Consider the following 5,000-nt stretch of genomic DNA (forward strand, 5'->3'; position numbering starts at 1 on the left):
TTACACCACTGCATCCCACGCTTTGCATTGCACTTGGTGATGTATGGCTTAGATGCAGCTGCTCGGCCATGGAAACCCATTCCATGAAGCTCTCTGCGTACTGTACGTGGGCTAATTGGAAAGTCACATGAAGTTTGGAGCTGTGTAACAACTGACTGTGCAGAAAGTCTTTGCACTATGCTGACCTCTCTGTCAGTTTACTTGGCCTACCACTTGGTGGCTGAGTTTCTGTTGTTCCCAAACTCTTCACTTTTCTTATAATAAAGTTGACTTTGGAATATTTAGGAGCGAGGACATTTCACGACTGGATTTTGTTGCACAGGTGGCATCCTATGACAGTTCCACGCTGGAAATCACTGAGAGCGGCCCATTCTTTCACAAATGTTTCCATGCCTAAGTGCTTGATTCTATACACCTGTGGCCGGGCCAAGTGATTAGGACACCTGATTCTCATCATTTGGATGGGTGGCCCAATACTTTTGGCAATATTGTGTGTGTGTGTATGTATGTATGTATTTATATATTTATATATATATATTTATATAAATATATGTATATATATGTGTGTGAATATATATATATATATATATATATACTGTATATACATATATATACTGTATATACATATATATATATGTATATACATATATATATATGTATACACATATATATATGTATATATATATAAATATACACGTATATATATGTATATATATGTGTGTGTATATATATATATATACGTATATATATGTATATATATATATACGTATATATATGTATATATATATATATATATACGTATATATATATATATATATATATATATATATATACGTATATATATATATATATATATATATATATATATACGTATATATATATATATATATATATATATATATATATGTATATATGTGTGTACATGTATATGTGTGTGTGTGTGTATATATATATATATGTGTGTATATATGTGTATATAAAAATGTGTGTGTACATATATATATTTGTGTGTGTACATATATATATTTGTGTGTGTGTATATATGTGTGTATATATATGTATATGTGTGTGTATATATATGTATGTGTGTGTATATATATGTATATGTATATATATATATGTATATATATGTCTTAATTAGATTATCCAAAAAATAGTGCTCGATACCGTGGTAGAGCGTAATATGTATGTGTGGGAAAAAAATCACAAGACTATTTCATCTCTACAGGCCTGTTTCATGAGGGATTTCCTCAATCCTCAGGAGATTTTAATGGAAGCATTCACATACCATGGTTTATATAGGGCACAGAGCGGGTGGGTACAGGCAGGCGTGGGGGCGTGGTGATTGACTCATGTGTTACCTAGGAGGTGTTTCCTTCTGTTTTTTTATTTTTTTTATTTTTTTATTTTTTTTTATTTTTTTATTTTTTTATTTTTTATAATGTCCTGCCCAGCTTCTCGGGCAAATCATATAGCAGATGTAGATGCCCATATCGGCTGTTCAGATTTACTTTACAAAAGAGAAGTGTAGGATACTTCTCTTGTTGCCTTACTTGTATTTTGACTTTATTAAATGTATTTATATTATCATTTGATGCAGCCGGGCCGGAGCAGGAGGGGATAGAAAGAGAGAAAAAGGAAGACAGAGGGGGGAATTGTGGGGACAAGAGGGGGATTAGACAGAGAGACAAAAACAACAACAGCAAACACAACAACAACAACAACAACAGAGCAACATCAGCAAATACGACATGTACAAATATGATGGTAAAAGTAAAAGCAAATAAGCAGTTAGCGAAAATTAAAAAAAAAAAATACAGAAATCACAATGAGCATTATTACACTAAAAATGGAGCAATATGAATACCAATAGAAATAGTGCTATTGATAATAAACAATACCAGTACTTTACCTTTATTATCAACAATACAATTGTTCAAATGCAACAATACATATACGTAATGATAACTTGAGATACGAAAGAATGCAGAAAAATGGAGGGGAAGAAAGAGAAGCAACCTTAACCTTGTAGATTGTTATAGTAACAATAGGTTAAGCTTTGTCAGTGTGCCATGTGTTATACCCAGTTTACCCTAGGGCAACAACGTTAATATATGTTTGATGAAACGTGATTATGTGCATGAGTGTATGTGTGCATATGTACTTGTATATGTACAGTATGTGTATGTGTGCTTGTACAGTGAATGTATATGTACAGTATGTGTATATGTGTGTACAGCGAATGTATATGTACAGTATGTGTATACAGTATGTGTGTTTGAACAGTGAATGTATATGTACAGTATGTGTAAATGTGTGTTTGTACAGTGAATGTATATGTACAGTATATGTATGTGTGTGTTTGTACAGTGAATGTATGTGTAGTATGTGTATGTGTGTGTTTGTACAGTGAATGTATATGTACAGTATGTGTATATGTATGTTTTTACAGTGAATGTATATGTACAGTATGTGTATACAGTATGTTTGTATAATGAATGTGCGTGTGGATGTACGAACTTTGAGTGTGTAAATATGTACTGTATTTATTTGTATATGTATGTGGGAGCGTAGGTACCTATGTATGTCTGTATGTATGTGTGTGAGTATATGTGAATTTGCATGTACAATACATTTGACCCCCAGTGTGTGCGGGAGCCAGAGTACGGCCCCAGCCTCCCCGAGAACCCATCCCACAAACAGTAGGTGTGGTGCCCAGGGAACCAGGGGCCACCGCCCCCACGCAGCCAAGCCGGACAGCGACAGGAACCCCAGAGCCTGGCCCACCGTGCCGCCCACAAGGGCCAGCAGCAGGCCGCAGACAGACGCACCCGGCAGAGGACAAGGCACGGGAAAAACGGGGCAGCCAGACCCCAAGCCAGCGAGAGACCACACCCCACACGGACAGAAAGGCGGGACGCCCCGCCCGAGGGGCCCGGAGACCCCCCGCAACCGGACGGGAAGACCGCCCCCGCCCCACCGGCAACAGGGCCCCCACGAGCCCCCCCCCACCCCCGGAGAGCGCGGCGAGGCCAGCCCACGGCCACCCCACCCAAGCCGGCCGCCACATGACCACCCAGCACGGGGCCACAGGAACCACCCACCCCACCCGCAGGGACCCCAACGATGGAGATGGAACAACCAGCAACCGCCCCGCCGAGTCCCCCCCCCTGAGGTAGGGGAATAAAAAAATAAAATAAATAAATACATAATAATAATAATATTAATAAAATATATTAAAAAAAAAAAAAAAAAAGGAAAAAAAAAAAAAAAGGAAAAAAAATAAATAAATAAATAATTAAATCTATTTATATAAAAAAAATGTAAAAAAATAAAAAATAAATAAAAAAAAGAATTAAAAGAAGATCACAGACATGCTGACACACAAGGTCGCTACCCCAACAACTGGCCGACTCGCAGCACCTCGGAATACCCTGCAGCACCAAGCCGCCACAGTAGACGCAGGGACCAGACCCAGCAGGCCCCAACCAAGACGGGCACCCGGAAGGGATGGACGGCGGGACCCAGGAGCTCCAGACACGCAGTCCGGATGCAGTAGCCTGAGGCGCCGACCCCCACCCGACAGGCAGGCCCAGAACGTACCCCCAGAAATATACATACATATATATATATACATACACATAAACATACACATGTACACATACACACACATACACATGCATACACAGCGCGCGCTGCCACCAGTCACAACATCAGCCACCCCCCTGCACCAGACCCAGCAGCCACGGGCGCCCACACCACAAACAAACGGCAGCAGAAACAGCAGCCACAACACCCCCAGACAGCCAGCACCACCCAATCAAATCAAAGCGATCAAAAAAAAAAAACGCGACCGGCAACCACACGCCAACAGGATCACAGATACCAGCCAGCGCCAGCCCGCCAGCAAGCCCAAACGCCAACACGCAAACAAGGGACACCAACACCCCCCCCCCCCCCCCGCCAAAAGACCCCACCACCCCAACCCAAACCTGCACAAACACACCACCGCCCAAACAACCGAGACACAGTATCCAGACCAGACACGGGCGCCGCGCCGCCACCACATCAAGTCGCCAACAGAGACCCCACAGCGCAAGGTCGGGCCACACGGGCACGGACCCCACCCAACAGGAAGCGAGACCCGCGCGACGCCACACACAAATAAATAATAAGATTAAACAAAAATAACAATAATTTAAAAAAAAATAATAATAATAATAAAATGAAATACAAATTAAATTAAAAATAACAAATACAAATAATTAAATAAAATAAAGTAAGTAAATAATAAAAATTATTTTAAAAAATCACAATTGAAGCCAACAAGCAAACCGTCAACTTCCTCGACGTCACTTTCAACCTGAGGAATAACAGCTACCAACCATTCACGAAACCCAACACAACACTCCAATACGTGCACCATGACAGCAACCACCCACCCACCACCACGAAAAGAATACCTACCGGAATTAATAAAAGACTATCGATGCTGTCATCTAGCAAAGCTGAATTCGACAAAGCAACCCCCCCGTACCAAAAAGCACTTGATGAATGCGGATACAACTTCACCCTCACCTACGAACCCACGCCAGGAAACCAACCAAAAAAGAGCAGAAAACGAAACAACATTATCTGGTACAACCCCCCATACAGCAAAAACGTCTCAACTAATATTGGCCACAAATTCCTCACCCTGATCGACAAACACTTCCCCAAAGGCAACACCCTAAGAAAAGTATTCAACAAGAACAACATTAAATTGAGCTACAGCTGCATGAACAACATGCGGCAAATAATTTCAAACCACAATAAAGCAATTGAAAAGGAGCCGCCCACCACCAGGCAGAACGACTCCAAAACCGACAAAAGCTGCAACTGCCGCAAGAAACCTGATTGCCCTCTCAACGGGGGGTGCTTACAATCATCAGTTGTTTACCAAGCAAAGGTAATACGCAAGGACATTAACACATCCGACACATACGTAGGATTAACTGAGG

This window comes from Entelurus aequoreus, linkage group LG12 (genome assembly GCF_033978785.1).
Source record: "Entelurus aequoreus isolate RoL-2023_Sb linkage group LG12, RoL_Eaeq_v1.1, whole genome shotgun sequence".
Taxonomy (NCBI): Eukaryota; Metazoa; Chordata; class Actinopteri; order Syngnathiformes; family Syngnathidae; genus Entelurus; species Entelurus aequoreus.